The following is a 13,276-nucleotide window of genomic DNA, read 5'->3' on the forward strand; positions in this document are numbered from 1 at the left end:
ATATTATAGCACAGAAAAAGAAAAATAAAATATTAATACTTTTTAATTTATTTTTTTAATTTATTAATTTACTTATTTATTTTTGGCTGCGTTGGGTCTTTATTGCTGCATGCGGGCTTTCTCTAGTTGCAGTGAACGGGGGCTACTCTTTGTTGTGGTGCGTGGGTTTCTCATTGCAGTGTCTTCTCTTGTTGCAGAGCACGGGCTCTAGGTGCACAGGCTTCAGTAGTTGTGGCACACAGTCTCATTACTTGTGGCGCACAGGCTTAGTTGCTCCGTGGCATGTGGGATCTTCCTGGACCAGGGCTCAAACCCATGTCCCCTGCATTGACAGCCTGATTCTTAACCACTGAGCCACCAGGGAAGTCCCTAATTAATTTAGTTTTAAAGGGGAAAGAAACTTATACTTACATCATGTTTTGTAATACATTTTGCAATAATGAATAACATTTTGTTTTTAAGCCTTCATGTTTGCATATTTGCCCATGACTTCATCAAAATTGATCTTCTTCACATACTCATATTTAGTAGAGAATGTATAAAGATTTGTCAATCTATTTTTACTCACTGATTGAAGAAATCTTTTTATTGACTTTAATTTAGAAAAGTTTCTTTCAAGTGAAGCAACATATCTACAAAAAGTTAGGAAAAAGGTTAAACAAAAAGGATAAGCTTGACAGAGATTTTAAGAAATCCCATTTTACAATAATTTTTTGAAATTATACATCTTTGCTTCTTCAGGATTGATTTTAGCAGCTTTCAAATGTTTCTGCATTTAAATTTGAAATAGTAAACACAAATAAAAACTCCATATAATGATGTAAAATGACAGAATTGAAGAAATCAATTTCCTTTCTTCATCTTTACAATCTCTGTCTTATTATTTATATCAAATTTACTGTCTAAATGCAGAAATATGTAGTAGCACAGGGGTTGGAGACAAGAACAACATATGTAGTGAACTCAAGTAATTCTGAACCATTATGAACCTACTCTAAAAATAAATGTGTAGCTGAGTCTGAGTGTGTTTGAAGCTGATTCCAAGTTAACTTCCATGTAGAATACAATGTTTAAATGATTTTAAAATGTGCTAATTGAGGGGAGGGGTAGTTTGGGAGCTTGGGATTGACATGTACACACTGTTGTATTTAAAATAGATAACCAACAAGGACCTACTGTAAAAATAAATAAATAAATAGAAACAACGAAAAAAAAAAGAAGAATACAAAAAATGTGCTAATTGGAAGCTTATGTATATATTATTCAAACACAATTATTTAGAACTTAGACTCACAAAAGATTTGGGGGACAGGATATTTTATCATTGATATGGTTTAGAAGTGCTGATATATGATGATAATAAAAGGCAGATCTACCTTTAGTCAGTTTTTAATTATTGTTTTTAATTCTCTACACTTAGTTCACCTCCTTATTGCCTTCATTCAGAGCAAACTACTCCCACTGTCCCATCCTTGGTATACCACTAACTCTAGATAGGTTTTAAACTTTATCCTAAACTATATCCTTATTTCTGAGATTTAGACTTAGAAGACCAGTGTATTATGCCAACTAGGAATTTGCATGAATTGTTTTGCATAAAAGTTGGGGAAAGAAGTCATAAAATCAGTAGGGTGAAAAGAAAAATTGGGAATACAACATGTAGTTTGTCTTAGAGAATGGGTCCAACTAATGGACTTAGGTTTGAAGCCCTTGGGTACTCTAACAAGATATGGAACAGGCTATTTTTAGAAAATACTCTGGGAGAATTTGGGTTACAATCAGCACTGCTTCATTCCCAGGTTTATAAAGTGTGGAAGAGGAGCATTCTCTTCTCTTCTGCCCTAAATATTGCCTATTGAAACTCTAAGAAATCCAACAGTATTTTGGCAGCTAAAGGATTTTAGCAGCTAAAGGATTTTAGCATATTGGTACTAGCAGCCTTGGGAGCATCAGGAAGCAGTGCCTTTGAAATAGACATCAAAATATTCAAGATGAGCCTCAGGACTAGTGTCAGTGAAGAGGCATCATTAAATAATTTCATGGGCAGTTGGAGGTCAGGAGATTTCACTGAAGGGAGTTTGGCAGGAGAGTATGACATGACAGGTGGTAGCAGAAGGACTATTCATGATGTTACATGAGATACTCTCAGACTTCCAGACATAACTGGGTGAGATTTTGGAGGTGAGAGATTAGATATCCTATAATAATAATAATAATAAATAAAACAACAAAAAGCCATTTCGAGTACCTAGGTATATGCAAAATGTCTTTCTTCTCATGGGATCATTCCAATGCTACAAACATGCTCTAGTGTTCCATCTTTAAAAACCCTCCCTTGACACTAAATTCACCTTCAGTCACCACCTCATTTCTTTCCTCCCTTTCACAGCAAAATTCTCTTAAGTTGTCAAACCTACTGTCCATTCTTCCTCATCTCCCATTTATTCTTCTTCCCAATTCATTCCAGCTTCTGCCCTTATCACTTCACTGAAACTACTCTTGTCAAAGTTATCAACAACCTTAGTATTACCAACTGCAATGAATAGTTCTCTTTCCTCATTTTACTTGACCTCTATGCAGTATTCAACACTTTTCTTCTTGAACTTTTTTTTTTTAATCTTTTGACATCACTGTATCCTGATTTTTCCCCCTACCTCTCTGGTTCCTCCTGCTCAGGCTTTTTTTTGTTTGTTTGTTTTTTTCAGATTCTTCTTGTACTTGAGCACGAAGTGTTGGAGTGTTCCTCAAGTCAATTTATTCAGTCCCAAAACTGTAAGGCTAAATTTCATACCCAGCTTTGACGTCTTTTCTGTGTTTAAGACACTCATATATAACCATTTATTTGATTTTTCCATTGTATATCTCAAATAATCATCTCAAGTTGAACAGATCTAAAACTGAACTTCTGCTATTCCCTGACTCTCCTTCCCCCAAAACCCTGTTCTTTCTTGGTTTTCCTCATAGTAGGCACTCAGTATAAATTAGTAGAATGAATGAATGAATTAATGAATGAATATTTACATTGCCTCATTTCATTCTGACAATTATTGTAGGTGCTATTTTCAGCCCCATCTTAAAAATGAGGAAGGCAAAGTAAGGAGCAAATATATTAGAGAAGCAAAGTAAATAATAAAGAATGTAAAGAATATAAAATTTCAGAGCCAGGTTTTTAATCTCAGTCTGCTTTTCTCTAAAGCTCAAATGCTTCCCCTCTATGCTCTAAACGGCTTCTATCAAAACAAGGATGATTATCATAAATAAGATTGTATTTGTGACCATAAACTAGTGCAAACTGGAAGCATCAGCTACATTATTATTACAATGATGATAACAGTGATTACACAGAGCCCTTACTGGACACCTTTCACATACCAAGCATCATGAGAGGCCTTTTCTGTTTTAGTAATAGACTTTATCATTTAGAACAGTTTTAGATTTACAGAAAAATTGAACAGATAGAATAGAGAGTTCCCATTTACCCCCTTATCCACACAGTTTCCCCTATTATAAACATCTTTTGTTATTAGTATGGTACATTGTTATAATTAATGAACCAATAGTTGTATTATTTTTAACTAAAGTCCACAGTTTATTCATATTTTCTTAGTTTTTACCTAATATCCTTATTCTGTTCCAGGATCCCACCCAGGATCCCAAGTTACTTGTCTTATCTCTTTAGGCTCCTCTTGGCTGTGACATTTTCTCAGACTTTCTTTGCTTTCTTTGAAAGCCTTGACAATGTTGAGGAGTACTGGTCAGGTATATTGTAAGGTTGTTCCCTTATTGGAATTTGTCTAATGGTTTTCACATGATTAGATTAGTTATGGTTTATTTTGTTAATTTTTAGAAAAATCTTTATTTCTTTAGAGCAGTTTTAGATTCACAGAAAAGCTGAGAGGGAGGGACAGAGATTTCTCACATACTCCTTGCCCCTTACACATGCATAGTCTCCCCCGTTGTCAACATCCCTTACTTGAGTGGTACATTTGTTGCAATTGATAAACCTACACCAACACATCACAACCACCCAAAACCCATAGTTTACCTTATGGTTAACTCTTGATGTTGCACATTCTATGAGTTTGGACAAATATATAATAATATACATCCATCATTTTAGTGTCATACAGAGTATTTTCACTTCCCTAACAATCCTCTGCTCTGTCTATTCATCTCTCCAAACACCCAACCCCCGGAAACCACTGATCTTTTTACTGTTTCCATAGTTTTGGCTTTTCCAGCATGCCACACAGTTGGAATCATACAATATGTAGCATTTTCAGATCAGCTTCTTTCACTTAGTAACATGTATTTAAGATTCCTCCATGTCTTTTCGTGGCTTGATAGCACATTTCTTTTTAGCAGTGAATAATATTCCCTTGTCTGGGTGTACCACACTTTATTTATCCATTCACCTAGTAAAGGATATCTTGGTTGCTTTCAAGTTTTGGCATTTATGAATAAAGGTGCTGTAAACATCCGTGTTCAGCTTTTTGTGTGAATATAAGTTTTCAACTTTTGGGGTAAATACCAAGCAATACAGTTGCTGGATCAAATAGTAAGAGTAGGACTTCCCTGGCGGTCCAGTGGTTAAGACTCTGCTCTTCCACTGCAGGGGGTGTGGGTTCGATCGCTGGTCAGGAAACTAAGATTCCACATGCGCCGCGGTGCAGCTAAAAAGAAAGAAAACAAAAGTAGCAAAAAGAAAGAAAAAAAACCCCACATAGTACGAGTGTATTAGTTTTGTAAGAAACTGCCAAACTTCCAAGGTGGTTGTACCATTTTGCATTCACACCAGCAATGAATGAGAGTCCCTGTTGATCCATATCCTTGCCAGAATTTGATGTTGTCTGAGTTCTGGATTTTGGCCACTCTCATAGGTGTGTAATGGTATGAGTTACAGGGTTTTTGGAGGAAGATTACAAATGTAAAGTGCCATTTTTATTATATCATATCAAGGTTACATACCACCAACATGACTTATGACTGTTGATGTTGACTTTGCTCCCCTGACTGAGGGAGTGTTTGTCAGGCTTCTCTACTGTAAGGCTCTTCTTTCTTCCCCGCTTTCCATATTGTACTCTTTGGAAGAAATTTTCTGTGTACAGCCCACACTCAGGAAGTGGGAACTTATCTCCCCTTCCTTTAAGTTGGAGTAGCTACATAATTTGTTTGGAATTCTTCTGCATGGGAGATTTATCTGTTCGCCCCCATTTATGAATTTATTCAGTCATTTATTTGTATCAATATGGACTCATGAATATTTATATTATACTTTTGGTTATAATCAGATGCTGCTTTAATTTGAACAATGCTCAAATTGTTCCAGCTCTGGCCATTGGGAGTTCTTTCAGTTGGGTCCTGTGGCCTATTGACATGTCCCACTAATGTGTGTGTGTGTGTGTGTGTGTGTGTGTGTGTGTGTGTGTTTTGAATAATTCCTTACTTTCTGGTGCCACAAGATGATCCAAGCTATATTTACCCATCCGTATCTATATTAATCAAACATGCATTCTTACTGATGTCTTCAACTTGAATCCATTACCACATTCATAATTCTAGTCTATTTCCCTGGCTCTTCTTCTCTGTAACCTCCCAGTAATAAGAGGAAATGTATATATATTTGATCTTATTTATTCCTGTAAGAATAGCAATTATTATGTCATTTTATAGTTGAGGAAATTGAGGTTCAGAGATGATACATTTTTTTTCAAAGACACAGGGATTAAGAGGTAGAACTAGGACTTCTCCTGGAAGAAAAAGAACATTTAAGAGATGTAAATGAGAAGGTACTTGGTTTTTTAGTACGTGATCCTGTGAATTGGTAAAGTGGATTAAGGCTCTGTTGGCATGGCCCTGAATTAAACATGGATTGTTTCAATGTTGTGTGTACCTCTTTCAGGAGCAAACTATTATACTGAAAATTTGTTATTAATTATATGCCACTCCATGAATCACCTGAAAGACTATTTAAATTTTATATCTTCTAAAAGAGGCATGATTTGCTCTTAAATTATAAAGATCATTTTGTGTTATACATTTTAAATCAGTTGATTAAAGGATAATAAATAGGAGTGGATTAGATAGGGTAATTGCACCTCTAGTCAAATTTTCCTGCCCCACTTAAAAACTTAAAACAACAACCATGCCCCCCCCACAAATTATGGCTTACTTTAAAATCTTTATCTTTGACTGCTTATTGAAAAGGGAGCTCTGTGATAGAAGAGCTTAAGAAACAGTGAATATATATCAATCCCCTTTTGCAAATTCATGTTTGCTTACTAAAGTAAGTGATAAAGCCTGCAATAAAAAAATTACTTCAACTTTTGAGTAACTGCTTCCTAAATTTATTTGTCCATAAACTGCTTTTTTCATGTAAGGGCTATTAATATCCCATAGATCGATATTTGGAACACAATTATTTATTCATTTCATAAGAGAAAGAACCTTGTTTATTTTTTCTGTTTTCAGAATTCAAAATAGGGCCTGGCACATAATAGGTCCTCAATTAATGTTTGTTAAATAAGTGGATGAGCAAATGTTTATTAAGCATCTGCTATATGCCAGTCACAAGCAATACAATGGTGGAAAAATAAACATGGTTTCTGCCCTATGTAACTTACAGTTTACCAGAGAAGATTGTAAATAAGCAAGTAAAAAGAATTAAATTTTAGATAAAAGTTATTATGGAAATAATAACAATGTTGAGATGGAGAATAAAGGAGGAGACAGGAATGGTACACTAGAAGATAAGCAGCTAGCCCTTCAAAGCATTTACGCAAACAAGTCAACAGTTAACCGGAATCTGAATATTTCTAACATCAACCTTCATTCAGAATCCATGTTGAAATCATTGACATTAATCAAAGTCCTTGCACTAAATGGATGGCATGCTCAAAAGGACTTAAACTGCCACCATGGAGAACAGTATAGAGGTTCCTTAGAAAACTAAAAATAGAACTACCATATGACCCAGCAATCCCACTACTGAGAAAACCATAATTCAAAAAGAGTCATGTACCACAATGTTCATTGCAGTTCTATTTACAATAGCCAGGACATGAAAGCATCTTAAGCGTCCATCAACAGATGAATGGATAAAGAACATGTGGCACATATATACAATGGAATATTACTCAGCCATAAAAAGAAACAAAATTGAGTTATTTGTAGTGAGGTAGATGGACCTAGAGCCTGTCATACAGAGTGAAGTAAGTCAGAAAGAGAAAAACAAATACCATATGCTAACACATATATATGGAATCAAAAAAAATGGTTCTGAAGAACCTAGGGGAAGGGCAGGAATAAAGATACAGACATAGAGAATGGACTTGAGGACATGGGGAGGGGGGAAGAGTAAGCTGGGACGAAGTAAGAGAGTGGTATTGACATACATACACTACCCAATGTAAAACAGATAGCTAGTGGGAAGCAGACGTATAGCACAGGGAGATCAGCTCTGTGCTTTGTGACCACCTAGAGGGGTGGGATAGGGAGGATGGGAGGGAGACACAAAATGGAGGGGATATGGGGATATATGTATATGTATAGCTGATTCACTTTGTTATAAAGCAGAAAGTAACACACCATTGTAAAGCAATTGTACTCCAATAAAGATGTTAAAAAAAAAAACTCAATGGATGTGTTCAACAGCAGAAGAGAGGGATCAGAGGAAAGAATCAGTAAACTGCAAGATAGAACAATAGAAATTACTCAGTCTGAACAACAAAGAGAAAATAGACTTAAAAAAATGAACAGAGCCTCAGGAATATGTGGGACTATAACAAAAGATCTAATATTTATGTCATTAGAGTCCCAGAAAGAAAAGAGAAAGAAGACATGGCTGAAAAAATACTTGAAGAAATAATTGCTTAAAACTTACCAAATGTGGCAAATAACATAAACCTACATATTCAAGTATCAAAGTAAACCTAAAGAAATCCAAACCAAAACACATCATAGTTAAAATTTTGAAAACTAAAGACATTAAAAATCTTCAAAGCAAGGAAAGAGAGAAACAACACCTTGCCTATCAGAGAAAAACAATTCAAATGACAATGGATTTCTCATGAAAAGCCACGGAGGCCAGAAAGAAGTAGTACAACACTTTTCAAATGCCAAAGATAAGAACTCTGAATCCAGAATCCTACATCCAGCAAAAATGGCCTTAAGAAATGAAGGGAAAATCAAGACATTCTCAGATGAAGGAAAGCTAAAAAATTACTATCACCAGATCTACACTAAAAGAATGGTTAAAGGAAATTCTCTAAACAGAATGGAAGAAACTAAAAGAAACAACCTCAGAGCATCAGAAAGGATGAAACAATATAGTAAGCAATATATGGTTTAATAGAATAGATTTTCCTTCTTTTCTGAGGTTTCTAAAACATGTTTGACAGCTGAAACAAAAATTGTCACACCGATGTGGTTATAAATATCTGTAGAGGAAATATTTTAAACAATTATATTATAAAAAGGGGGAGTGTAAAGAAACACAAAGGAAGGTACTCCCCTCAACTGATAAGAAGACATCAAGTAGACCATGATAAGTTTCATATGTATGAGGTATACCTAGAGCAATCCCTAAAAATACTGTACAAAGAGACGCACTCAAAACTATTACAGATAGCTGAGGCGATCCGGCACTGGAGCCTGCCCGGGCTCTTTGGTGGGGCTGGTGGCGGATTCTGGGAGGGCTCACACCGGGGAGTGCTTCCCAGAACTTCTGCTGCCGGTGTCCTTGTCCTCGCGGTGAGACACAGCTGCACCCCCGCTTCTGCAGGAGACCCTCCAACACTAGCAGGATTGTTTTGGCTGGATTACTTGTGAAACTAATAAAGCTTAAGCTTCAGACTTCTACTTGCATGGGCTCCTTCTAAGGCAGTGTGGAGGGTGGACCCAGGACAATGGCTGCTGCTCATAATTTGGAGATGGAGGAGGATGTGAATCTGAATAGGGATAGAGAGATGAAAGAAAAGCTGGAAGAGCAGAAAATGAGAGAGGACAGGGCAGGTAAAGATCCCTTCAAGCCTAAAATGGTCCACAGGATTGTCTCAAAATGGATGCTTCCTGAACCGTTGCAAAGAACATACCTGGAAAGAGCTAACTGCCTCCCACTCTTGTGTTCATCATCTCCATCAGCATCGCTGAGGATCTCTTGCCTCTTTGACCCACTCAGATCTCTTGTGGGTGCTCAGGAGGAGTCTATGCTCTGATGGGAGGCTATTTTATGAATGTTCTAGTGAATTTTCAAGAAATGATTCCTGCCTTTGGAATTATCAGACTACTCATCATCGTCCTTATAATTGTGTCGGACATGGGATTTGCTCTCTACAGAAGGTTCTTTGTCCCTGCAAATGGGTCCCTGGTGTCTTTTGCAGCTCACATTGCAGGTGGATTTGCTGGAATGTCCATTGGTTATACCGTGTTCAGCTGCTTTGATAAGGCACTGCTGAAAGATCCAAGGTTTTGGATAGCAATTGCAGCTTATTTAGCTTGCGTCTTATTTGCTGTGTTTTTCAGCATTTTCCTATCCCCAGCGAACTGACTTGCCCCTAACACAAAACAATTAATAAAAAGAGCCATCTGGGAAAAAACTGGAGAACTCTCTATGAAGAAACAGAGAAGTCCCAGCAAATGCTAACAATTTTATAAAGAGGACAAAACACGCTTGAAGTCGTTGGTTTCAAAGACTACTTACAAAAGGAGTTAGGGTTTAAGGAAGGGGCTCTTCCGAGTGCATGAGGGGGAAGAGGAAGAGAGAAAAGGAAAGGGAAGTGAGAACCAAAGATTGGCTTTTTCCCAGGCGTGCTGCATGAGGGTATGTATCCTCTAAAAGAGACTTGCTCTCCTAGTAGGGTATAGTATAGAGATTGCTTGATAGAATCCACAAATAATGTTCTATGCTGAAAATAAAAACTTTTCACATCTGTCAAAAAAAAACTACTATAGATAAATCAAAATGGAATTCTAAAAATTTCAAATAACACAAAGGAAGTCAGGAAAGAAAAACAGAAAAATGAAAAACAGAGAGAACAAACAGAAGGTAAAAAATAAAATGGCAACTTAACAGATCAACAATTACCTTAAATGTGAATGGCCTAAATACCAGTTAGTAGGGACTTCCCTGGTTGTGCAGTGGTTAAGGGTCTGCCTGCCAATGCAGGGGACACGGGTTCGAGCCCTGGTCCAGGAAGATCCCACATGCCTTGGAGCAACTAAGCCCATGAGCCACAACTACTGAAGCTCACATGCCTAGAGCCCATGCTCTGCAATAAGAGAAGCTACCGCAATGAGAAGCCCGCACACTGCAGCAAAGAGTAGCCCCTGCTCACTGCAACTAGAGAAAGCCTGCATGCAGCAACAAAGACCCAATGCAGCCAAAAATAAATAACTAGGTTTATATTTTTTTAAAAACCTAATTAGTAGACAGAGCTTGGCAGAGTGAATTTAAAAACATAACCCAACTATATTGCTGTCTAAAAGAAACTTCAAATATAATGATCTAGGCAGGTTGACAGTAAAAGAATAGAGAAAGAGACATCATACAAACATTAATTAAAAGAGAGTAGCAATGGCTATATTAATATCGATAAAGTACAGTTTAGAGCAAAGACAATTACCAGAGACAGATAAATGCATTATATAATGATCAATCCGCCAAGAAGACACAGTAATCCTAAATACATATGCACCAAACAACAGATCTGAAAAACATGTGAAGAAAAAACTGATAGAACTGAAAGGACAAATCCACAATTATAGCTGGAGACTTCAATACCCATCTGTCAACCACTGATATATTGGATAACAGATTTAAATATAAGAGCTAAATCTATTAGAAGAAGAAAAAAGAGAATGTCTTCATGATCATGAATTAAGCAAAGTTTTTGCAGAGAGGACCCTGAAAACCATGACAGAAAAAAATAATAAAAGGGCTTCATCAAAATTTAAAACTTCTGCTTATTGTAAGGATATACCATATTTTGTTTATTCACTCGTTGGTTAATGAACATGTGAGTTGTATCCACTATTTCGGCTATTATGAATAATGCTACTATGAATGTTTGTGTACATAATTTTTGTGAACATACGTTTTCACTTTTCTTATACACACACACACACACACACACACACACTGCAAGCAGAGTTTCTGGATCATATGGTAACTCTATGTTTAACAATTTGATGAACTGCCAAACTGTTTTCTAAAGTGGCTCTACTATTTAACATTCTTACCAACAGTGAACGAGGATTTCAATTTCTCCACATCCTTGTCAACACTTACCATAGTCTTTTAGATTGTAGCATCCTACTGTATGTGAAGTGGTATCTCCCTGTGACTTTGATTTGCTAATGATATTGAGCATCTTTTCATGTGCTTACTAACCATTAGCATATCTTCTTTAGAGAAATATCTATTAAAATACTTATGCCCATTTTTAAATTAGGTCATTTGTCTTTTTATTATTGAGTTGTAAAAATTCTTTATATATTCTGGATACAAGTCCATTATCAAATATATGATTTGCATATATTTCCCTAAAATCCATTTTGAGCTTTTGTGTATGCTATAAGGGTCAAGATTAACTTTTCCCATTTAAATATCATTTGTTAAAAATATTAAACTTACTCTTTTGAATTATCTTGGTATGTTGAAAATCATTTGGCCATAATTGCGTAGGAGTATTTCTGCAGATTCGATTCTGATTCATTGATTTATGTATCTGTCCTTACACCAAGATCACAATTTTTTGATTAGTGAATTTTTTGATTGTTCTTTTATTGTAAAATATATACAACAAAAATTACCATTTAAATATTTTTATAAGTACAATTTAGTGGAATTAAGTTACATTCACAATGTTGTGCAGCTATCACCACTATTTCCAGTAACTCTGTACATATTGAACAATAATTCCCCATCCCCTTCTCCCTCCAGTCCCTGGTAACCACTATTCCACTTTATGTCTCTATGAATTTGCCTATGCTAAGTACCTCATATAAGTGGAATCGCACAATATTTATCATTTTGTGCCTGGGTGACTTCACTTATATTGTTTCTGAGGTTCATTCTTGTTGTAGCATGTATTAGAATTTCTTTCCTTTTTAAGGCTGAATAATATTCTGTTGTATGTATATACCACATTCTGCTTATCCATTTAACTGTTGATGGACAAGGGTTGTGGCTTCTGGCTATTGTAAACAATGCTACTGTGAACATGGTACAAGTATCTGTTTGAGTCTCTGCTTTTAATTCTTTTGGGTGTATACCTGGTAGTAGAATTGCTGGGTCATCTGGTAATTCTGTTTAACATTTTGAGGAACCATGAAAACTGTTTTCCATAGCACCTGCACTATTTTACATTCCCACCAACAATGCATGAAAGTTCCAATTTGTCCATGTCCTCACCAACACTTGTCATTTTCCTTTTTTTAAAAAAAATAATAGCCATCCTAATGGGTGCAAAGTGACATTTCATCATGGTTTTGATTTGCATTTCCCTAATGATCAGTGATGTTGAGCATCATTTCATGTGCTTATTGGCCATTTGTATTTCTTCTTTGGAGAAATGTCTATTTGAGTCCTATGCCCGTTTTTATTTTTTATTTTTTAAATTATTTATTTATTTATTTGGCTACATCGGGTCTTATTTGCAGCACATGGGATCTTTGTTGCAGCATGTAGGCTCTTTTGTTATGGTGTGTGGGCTCTCTTGTTGTGGTGCGCAGGCTCCAGAGTATGCATGCTCAGTAGTTGTGGCATGTGGGCTCTAAAGTGCGTGGGCTAAGTTGTCCCGCAGCATATAGGATCTTAGTTCCCCAACCAGGGATTGAACCCACGTCCCCTGCACTGGAAGGTAGATTCTTAACCATTAGACCACCAGGTAGGTCCCTTATGCTCATTTTTAAACTGGATTTTTTGTTGTTGTTGAGTTGTAGGAGTTCTTTATATATTCTGGATATTAATCCCTTATCAATTAATTCTGGATATATGATTTGGAAATATTTTCTCATCTGTGGGTTGTGTTTTCATTCTCTCGATAGAGTCCTTTGGTTCACAAAAGTTTTTAATTTTGATGAAGTTCAATTTATTTTTCCTTTTATTGCCTGTGCTTTTGATGTTGTATCAAATAAATCACTGCCAAAACCAATGTCATGAAGCTTTCACTCTATGTTTTATTTTAGGAGTTTTATGGTTTTAGCTCTTACATTTGGGTCTTTGATTCATTTTGAGTTAATTTTTGTATGTGGTGTAGGGTAATGCTCCAAATTA

General features: G+C 36.1%; 1 long non-coding RNA gene across 1 annotated transcript in view; it reads right to left on the bottom strand.

The window, feature by feature from the left end:
- Positions 1-3,827: 3,827 nt before the first annotated feature.
- Positions 3,828-13,276, bottom strand: part of LOC132516194 (uncharacterized) — a 29,164-nt gene continuing 19,715 nt past the window's right edge. Inside the window, exon 2 of the long non-coding RNA XR_009539279.1 lies at positions 3,828-4,673. This is a non-coding gene — a long non-coding RNA (uncharacterized LOC132516194). The remainder of the gene's footprint in view (positions 4,674-13,276) is intronic.

Source organism: Lagenorhynchus albirostris, chromosome 2 (assembly GCF_949774975.1).
Source record: "Lagenorhynchus albirostris chromosome 2, mLagAlb1.1, whole genome shotgun sequence".
Classification (NCBI taxonomy): Eukaryota; Metazoa; Chordata; class Mammalia; order Artiodactyla; family Delphinidae; genus Lagenorhynchus; species Lagenorhynchus albirostris.